The sequence below is a fragment of the Pleurodeles waltl genome, chromosome 3_1 (assembly GCF_031143425.1).
Source record: "Pleurodeles waltl isolate 20211129_DDA chromosome 3_1, aPleWal1.hap1.20221129, whole genome shotgun sequence".
Lineage (NCBI taxonomy): Eukaryota > Metazoa > Chordata > Amphibia > Caudata > Salamandridae > Pleurodeles > Pleurodeles waltl.
Window position 1 is genome coordinate 1,595,873,654 of NC_090440.1, and position 9,815 is coordinate 1,595,883,468.

Consider the following 9,815-nt stretch of genomic DNA (forward strand, 5'->3'; position numbering starts at 1 on the left):
CTAGGGAACATATCATTTACCTGGGAGATGTACTGGTCTGCCAAACATACCATCTGTACATTCATGGAATGATAACTCTTCCGGTTCCTGTACACCTGTTCACTCCTGTGGGGGGGGGGGGGGCAGAGCTACATGGGTCCCATCAATGGCACCTATGATGTTGGGGATATGTCCAAGGGCATAGAAGTCATCTTTCACTGTAGGCAAGTCCTCCACCTGAGGGAAAACGATATAGCTCCGCATGTGTTTCAGAAGGGCGGACAACACTCTGGACAACACGTTGGAAAACATAGGCTGGGACATCCCTGATGCCATGGCCACTGTTGTTTGAAATGACCCACTTGCAAGGAAATGGAGCACTGATAGCACCTGCACTTGAGGGGGGATTCCTGTGGGATGGCGGATTGCTGACATCAGGTCAGGCTCCAACTGGGTACACAGTTCCTGGATTGTGGCACTGTCAAACCTGTAGGTGATGATCAAACTTCTTTCCTCCATTGTCGACAGGTCCACCAGCGGTCGGTACACCGGGGGATTCTGCCATCTCCTCACATGTCCCAGCGGACAGTGCCCATGAAGGACAACAACGACCACAGAGTCAAACAACTCAGAGGTATGTACCCACAGTCTACACAGAACACCATTCATACACAAAATGTGGCCTGTATTTGTGTTGTTAGACAAGGCCTAGATATGTGTGAGGCAGTTGGTAATTAGGCCCTGTGGGCCCCTGAAATGGCGGCTGCCTGACTTCTAAACTGGGAAAATGGGATGTGAGGTAACTGCGCTGGCGTTGTACAACGTCGCGGTAGGCGGTCGAAGACCGCGGCGCAATGCTGCATTGGTTAACATTGGACCCTATGGGTCTAAGGAGCCAATGACGATGTACGCCGGCGGTGATGGTACGCACCGCCGCGGACGTGACCGCCATTTTCTAGCTGTTGAATCACTCGATACTTGATCTTCGACAGGAGAGGACCTACACTGCAAGTGCTGATGTGACCTCGTTCTGGAAGAGACAATGGCTCGTGCGTCTGGGGAAAGGGCCCCTGCCTTCACTGCAGAGGAGTTGGAGAAGCTTGTCGACGGGGTCCTCCCCCAGTACACCTACTCTACGGTCCTCCAGACCAACAGGTAAGTACACAGGGAGCATATTGTATGGGCTATACCTGTGTGGAGAGGGCTGGTTGTAAGAAGGAAGGGGGCACAGTTCTGCGTGCATGAAGGACTGTGAATGCATGTGCCACATGGCAAGGGTAGGGATGTGGGCCACTCACTTTGAAGGTGCAGTTGGTAATGACTTCTCTTCTTCCCCTGTACATGTCATGTAGTTCAGCACCCACCAGAAGAAGGATATTTAGCGTGCCATCGCCAAGGACGTCCGGACCCTGGGGGTCCACCACAGAGGGAGCACCCACTGCCGTAAAATATGGTAGGACATTCGCCGCTGGAGCAAGAAGACGGCGGAGGCTCAGCTGGGGATGGCCTCCCAACGTGGGAGGGGTGCCCGTCGAATCAAGACCCCCCTGATGTTCCGGATCCTGGCGGTGGCCTACCCTGAGTTGGATGGGCGCTTGAGGGCATCACAGCAGACACAAGGGGGCGAGTACACTATCATTCAGCGGACTTTGAGTGCAGTGAAGGTGTCTGGGTGGGGGAGGAGGGCTGTGGGTTTCCCTAGGCCAGGGCGAGTTCCGTAGGCTAGGCCCCTCTGTAAGGCAGGCCATGTGGCACCCCAACCCACCTCTGTAGAGTGCCAAGTACAGCTATTCATGCCCCTGTGTCATCTATGTGTGCAGATGTCGACCATAGCCATGTAGGCCATTTCCCAGGAATTGCATCTGTAGAGCCCAACAGCGCGACGTAGTGCAGGGGGCTGCTGTGTCTGTATTGTCCGCCAACGGTAGCGGTAAGCCATGCACTCAACCTGTCTTTCTTCTGTCGTCCCCCCCCTTTTTGTGGTCTCCCTGTTCTTGTGTGCATTAGCATCATCAGGCGGAGGTACAGTGGCACTGGAGCACGAGGGAGCTGCATCCCACATGGCCATGGAGGGCCACACTACGCACTCAGAATACACCAGTGGGACGGAGGGCGAGGGGAGCACCACGGCGGTCACAGGATCTGAAACCAGAGACACGGACTCATCCTCCGATGGGAGCTCCCTTGTGGTGGCGGCAACATCTGTGCCCCCCACTTCTACAGGTACAGCCGCCACCCCCCTACCAGCACCGCCCTCCCAGCAGCCCCTCAGCCTTCGCCCCGTGCCCTCTCACCCAGGAGGGTGGGCATCACCTTCGCCCCAGGCACCTCAGCCCCTGCCCCTGTCACCTCTGCTACCCTCAGTGAGGAGGCCATTGACCTCCTCAGGTCCCTCACTGTTGGGCAGTCTACCATTTTTAATGCCATCCAGGGTGTAGAAAGGGAGTTGCAACACACAAATGCATTCCTGGAGGGCATTCATTCTGGTCAGGCTGCCCTTCATCAAACCCTTCAAACTCTGGCCTCAGCACTGATGGCAGCCATTGTCCCTGTGTCTAGCCTCCCCCCTCCAACTTCCTCCACCCAGACCCAATCCCCTGTACCTCTGCCTATCCCAAGCACACCATCAGACCAGCCAGCACACACCTCACCACACAAGGGAAGCTCAGGCAAACATAAGCACCACACATCCCACAGGCACTCACGCAAGCATCACACACATACAGACACACCAACATCCACTGCCTCCACTGTGTCCCCGTCCTCCTCGTCTCCCTCCTCCCTCCCAGTCTCATCTACACTCACACCTGCATGCACTACCACTACAGCCACTACGTCCCGCACCAGCACACCCACCACCACACCCGCTCATGTGCACTCACCACCACACTACCATTTTCACGTCCCCTGTGTCCTCTCCCAGTGTGTCGGTGACGCCCCCTCCGAAGATACACAAACGCAGGCACACACCCACCCAACACCCATCCACCTCATGACAGCCTCCAGCCCATGCACCTGCACCCAAATCCACAAAAGTTACACCTCCTACAACCACCACCTCTTCCTCCACTCCCAAACCCCTCCAGCTACCTGTCCCAGTGTCTCCCAAAAACTTTTCCTGTCCACCCTTAACCTATTTCCTCCCCCGTCCAACTCATAGGTCCCGTACTAGCACCTCAGCCAAAAAATCTCCGGGACCAGTGGTGCCTGTTGTTACAGGTATGTGGAGTGCACCGGCCACCAGGCCAGCCAGTGTGGCACGGAGCCACAGCACAGCCAGTCCCCCCCTGTGAAGCACCAGAAGTTGGACAGTGCCCGGCGGGAGAGGGGGAAGACTCCAGCCAGCAAAGCCGCTCACAGGGGTCCCGGGGGGAGTGTCGACTCAGCTGTGACTCCTCCCAAGGTGGGGAAGGGGCAGAAGAAATCTCCAAAGTCTGGGAGGAGCAGCACGGCGGAGAAGACCGCCATCATCCCCGCTGCCCAGGAGGCCTCCGCCAGCCCCATCGTCACTGCCGAGGAGGCTACCGCCAGCCCCATCGTCTTTGCCCAGGAGGCTACCTCCAGCCCCATCGTCACTGCCCAGGAGGCCACCGCCAGCCTCATCGTCACTGCCCAGGAGGCCACCGCCAGCCCCATCGTCACTGCCCAGGAGGCCACCGCCAGCCCCATCGTCACTGCCCAGGAGGCCACCGCCAGCCTCATTGTCACTGCCCAGGAGGCCACCGCCAGAGTCACTGCCCAGGAGGCCACCGCCAGAGTCACTGCCCAGGAGGCCACTGCCAGCCCCATCGTCACTGCCCAGGAGGCCACCGCAAGCCCCATCGTCACTGCCCAGGAGGCCACCGCCAGCCCCATTGTCACTGCCCAGGAGGCCACCGCCAGCCTCATCGTCACTGCCCAGGAGGCCACCGCCAGAGTCACTGCCCAGGAGGCCACCTCCAGAGTCACTGCCCAGGAGGCCACCGCCAGAGTCACTGCCCAGGAGGCCACCGCCAACCACAGCCCAGCTGGCCAGGAGGGCCCCGCAAGCCACAGCCCAGCTGGACAATGAAGGACCGCCTTGGCAAAGACCGCTGAACAGGGCAAAGACCGCCATGGAAAGCACCGCTGAACATGTCTGACACTGGCAACTCAAGCACCGCTAAACAGACCAAGGACCGCTGAACAGGGCAAAGACCGCCATGGAAAGCACCGCTGAACAGGTCTGACACTGGCAACTCAAGCACCGCTGAACAGGTCTGACACTGGCAACTCAAGCCCCACTGAACAGGTCAGAAACTGCCAACTCAAGCACCGCTGAACAGGTCAGAAACTGCCAACTCAAGCACCGCTGAACAGGTCAGAAACTACCAACTCAAGCACCGCTGAACAGGGCAAAGACCGCCATGGAAAGCACCGCTGACCAGGTCTGACACTGGCAACTCAAGCACTGCTGAACAGGTCAGAAACTGCCAACTCAAGCACCGATGAACAGGTCAGAAACTGCCAACTCAAGCACTGCTGAACAGGGCAAGGACCGCTGAACAGGGCAAAGACCGCTGAACAGGGCAAAGACCGCCATGGCAAGCACCGCTAGCCCATTAGCGGCAGGGGCAGTGACGCAACTGGGACCGTCACGGGGTGAGTGAGGCACTCTGGGAACCAGTCCCCCTCCAGAACCAGTGGAGAACAGCATCCACTCCGTCTGTCCTGCACAGGATGAAGCACTCTGGGCACCAGTCCCCTTCCGGAACCAGTGGAGACATGCATCCACTCCGCCTGTCCTGCACAGGATGAAGCATCCTGGGCACCAGTCCCCCTCCAGAACCAGTGGAGACATGCATCCACTCCGTCTGTCCTGCACAGGATGAAGCACTCTGGGCACCAGTCCCCCTCCAGAACCAGTGGAGAACAGCATCCACTCCGTCTGTCCTGTACAGGATGAAGCACTCTGGGCACCAGTCCCCCTCCAGAACCAGTGGAGAACAGCATCCACTTGAGAGACTGTGGCTTTGCACTCCCCAGGATTGACCAGTGGGCAACCCACCCACTGTAGAGACTTGTGAGACTGTGGCTTTGCACTCCCCAGGATTGACCAGTGGGCAACCCACCCACTGTAGAGACTTGTGAGACTGTGGCTTTGCACTCCCCTGGATTGAACAGTGGACAACCCACCCACTGTAGAGACTTGTGAGACTGTGGCTTTGCACTCCCCAGGATTGAACAGTGGGCAACCCACCCACTGTAGAGACTTGTGAGACTGTGGCTTCCCACTCCCCATTATTGAACAGTGGGCAACCCACCCACTGTAGAGACTTGTGAGTCTGTGGCTTTGCACTCCCCAGGATTGAACAGTGGGCAACCCACCCACTGTAGAGACTTGAGAGACTGTGGCTTTGCACTCCCCAGGATACATTAATGGGCATGGAGCCCCCTCGTGGATCTGGCGTGGTGCACTCATCCGGCTGAGGTGCCCCCCCCTTCCCTTCCCCCTGAGGTGCCTGTTGTATTTCTATCTGATGCCCCTGCAGTGTTCTCTCCGTTTGGATCGGGTATCTTGTGTGGGCCTCGCCCATGCATTTTGGGCCCAGTGGTCCACGGACTATGAATGGTGCAATACCTGCACTACTAATCGTGGTGTGTATTTTGTTTATTGTGTACATATATATATATGTATATATTTGCTTTCTGTATTTTGATTTATTACAATGGTTCCACTCATTTCCTTTTGTCTTTGCATTCTTCCGGGGGGGTTGGGAGGTTACTGTGATGTATAGATATGCATTGGTGTGTGTGGTGTAGTGGGTGAGGGTCGGGGTGGGGGTTGGGGTGTTGAGTGTGTGTGTCCCTGTGTTTTTGCCTCCCCCCTCCCCTATGTCGTAGGTGCAGTATTCCCCGTGGTCTTCGCCGCCGGCGTTGATGATCCTCGTAGAGGAGCAGGAAGACTAGCGCTGGCAGAATATGGAGTTCCGGCTCCATGGTGCCCTCCTTACTCGTGGAGTGTGTAGAGGTGAGCATTTTCCCTTTGAAATGGCTGTTTCCGCCGTGTTTTTATCCGCGGTGAATCCACCCCAGAAAAGGTGGCACCAGTGGTGGATTGGTAGGTTGTGATACTGTGGGCGGTACATTGTCTTCCGCCTGTCTGTTGGCGGTGACCGCCGCGCTGTTTGTTTCTACCGCCATGGTGGTCGGAGTGTTAAAGTGGCTGTCTTTGTTGGCGGTTTCCGCCACGGTCATAATTCCAATTTTTTTACCGCCGGCCTGTTGGCGGTCTTACCGCCGCTTTAACACCGTCCGCCAGGGTTGTAATGACCACCATAATGTCTTTGAGTCTGATTGCTCAGTTATTTAAAAAATGGAAATCTGTATCTGCAAGTTTTCTACCTAACATGTATGCAGATGTAAGATTTGTAAGAAATTAAAAAGGTTTTAAAGAGTACTCCTGGAAACCTGCACCAGTCATACATTGTTAGGAGGACTTCTGAAAACCTGCAACAGTTGTATTTTTCCAAGAATACACCTGGAATGTAATGCAGAGTAATTTATTTTTTCAGTAAAGACTTTTAATAGGCATCCACCAACAAATAATCCAGTACCACCAGTTTAGATACTTCTCCCTTCCCTTCTGCTCCAACCGTCCCACATGGAATCCTACACGATGTAGCATTCCATTTTTGATATCATCACTTAAAGAAACATCTATTCACATATAACCATAACACATCTTCCTCCTTCACAAAACCCAAATAATACAACAAATACAACAATATGGGAATTATCATAATAGAAATGAATAAAATATATATAACAGAAAGAACAAAGGAAACTATGTACATGAAGAAATTGCATAATAATCGCAGAATAATTCCTCTACAGAATTTATGCAAAAAAATCAATAAAATGTGCGAATATGACATGTTTTAATTCACAAAATCCCCAAAATATTTAGGATAAGTCTTATTCCTCACACTTCTCCTCAACCCTTCACTCTCACACAAACTGGGTGAACTACATCTTAGTTCCCCTTCATGCATAGTACATTTAGCTATACAAGACATACTCCAAACTTCACCACCCTCAAGCACCACCACATTCTTCTTCACTCTTATAATCCTCTTCAGTCACATATTTGGATTCTACTTTGGGACACCATACTGGGTTTCTTGACAAACACCAAATCACCTTCACACCAATTCTTTTGCCTCACACATCGTCCTACATCAAACCTTCTCTTATATTTAGCTTGATTTGCAATCACTCTGGCACAAACAAATTTAGAATGATCTGATAACGCACCATCTCTGGTTCTAAAAAGTAACTACAAAGGATTCAGCTTAGAGCCTGCCAATCTGCCTTTCAATACAGGTAAAAGAGACATCCCAGTAACAGCATTTGGTCCATTTCTCTGGGCCCACAATTGTTCTCTCAGCACAACCTTCAAAGGCACCTTATTTCCAAGAGCTGTCTGAAAACTTGCCTTCACTAACTGATTCATTTTCTCAACCAAACCATTAGTCTCAGGAGCAAACAGTACAGTACGGTAATGAGAAATTGCTATGTCTTTGGGAACATTCCTCATTTCTGGTGAAGTGAACTGAACACCATTGTCAGTCACTATCACCTTTGGAATACCGTCACAAGTGAACACATCAGTCAAAAACTCTATCACGGTTTTAATGGAAATGGAATGTACACAACTAGCAGTGACCCACTTAGAAGTGTAATCAACTAAAACAATAACAAATCTTTCATTTGGTGGTAAAGTTTTAAATGATCCCACCAAATCCAATCCTAATTCAAACCATGGTTCATCTGGAACACAAACATGGGACAAAGGAGCAGTCCGTACAACTTTAGACTTGTCATTACTTCTTGTTTGTCTAAACCTGGCCACCAATTACACTCCCTAATGCTGGCTTTGGTAAGGTTCCTACCCAAATGTCACTCATGGGCCAAATTGATCAATTTCTCATACAAGCCTATAGGCGGAACCAACCTGCTGTCCCCATACAAATTGACTTCTATGATGCTCAATTCATCTTTAACACACCAAAATGCTTTGGTACCTTCCTGACAGTTATTTGAACAAGGCCATCCTTGTACCACATAATCCAAAACGAATCTGCGAACTGTGTTTTGTCCACATTCCTCATTCCATTCTCCTTTGTCGATAGCAGATTCTTTAACCCATAGTCTAGGAATTTATTGATCCGGACTACAATCAGTTAATTATCACCTAGAAAGAAAATCAGCTGGAATATTCTTCTTTCCTGGATAATACTCTACAACGGAACTGAAATCCAACAAACTTTCTACCCAGCGTTAAATCTGTAGTGTAGTATTCACAATATTATGGCAGGCAAACATCTGTACAAGAGGCCTGTGGTCACTCCTGAGTACAAATGGTAAACCTCACAGATAAAATAATTTATAGCCCAAGTGCAGGCCAATGCTGCACGCTCTATCACTGAATACCGTTCCTCCGATCCCTTAAGAGAACGTGATGCAAAAGCTACCACCTTCTCTTCTCCATCTACCACTTGTGAGAGAACTGACCCAAGGCCTTTTAAACTGGCATCAGTGGACAATAATGTTTTAGTTTTACATCAAAATGGCCTAATGTGGGCATTTTCCCAATATCACCTTTCACTGCATTAAACGCTTCTTCACACCTTTCTTCAGAATCATTCTTAAGAGCTGAACAACACTTGCAAACATTTTTATGAACTTAGAGTAATACTAGGCAAGTCCAAGGAATGATCGTACTTGATCCTTATCAACAGGTGTCGGTACTGACGTGATTGATTTAGCCAACTCTAATTTGGGCTTAATACCATTCCAGAGATGGTGTGACATAGAAACAAACCAGTACCATCCCTACATTTACATTTTTATCTCTTTAAGGTCAAACCATTTTCCTTCAACCTCTCAAGTACTGCTCTTAAAATAGCATCATGATTGTCAGTATTTTCACCATACACAAGTATGTCATCCTGGAAAAAATAAAAAAGAATTGACACCCTTGAGTACTTCCCTCATTACCCTTTGCAAGCATGCAGCAGCAGAAGCTAACCCAAAAGGCATTCTAATAAACCGGAATTCTCCCAAAGGACTAACAAAGGAATTAAGATACCCTGAATCTTCATGAAGTAAAATCTAATGAAAAGTTACTGAGAAGTTGCTGAGAAGTCTACCACACTAAACACACTGGCTCCAGTCAGCATGGTCAGAGTTTCACTGATATTAGATAAAGGCTGACGGTCTACCCATATACATTGGTTGAGACCTCTAAGATCAACACACAACCTTATTTTTGACCTGTTATCCGTGGGAGCTAAAACTATAGGAGCCAACCTCTCCGAGGCTTCAATCTCTTCTATGACACCCAACTCCAATAATCTGTTGAGTTCTGCTTGTAACGGATCCAACATCAAATGTGGTACTTTCCTCACCTTGTATTCAACTAGTTTGACATTAGACTTTCCCAACAGCCCCAGCTTATCACTAAAAACTTCTAGGAAATAATTTACAATCTCAACATCATCACTTAAATTTGAAATAGAAAGAACTTGATCTGGAGCATTCAGATTCAAAATAATGCCCAAATACCTCTGATGACGCCAACCCAAAAGATTGTCACCACGTTTGGCTACATAAACCTTTCCCACTGTCTCACGCCCATTAAATTTTAGCGACATGACCAAGTATCCAAATAAATCAATTTTCTGTCCACCATATCCCACAGGATCGATGTCTGGTGGAATTAACTCAATTTTATCATTTCCAAAGATTGTTTTCCAGTTTTTATCACCAATTAATGTAAAAGGAGATCCCGAGTCTGCAAGGACTGGAACAGT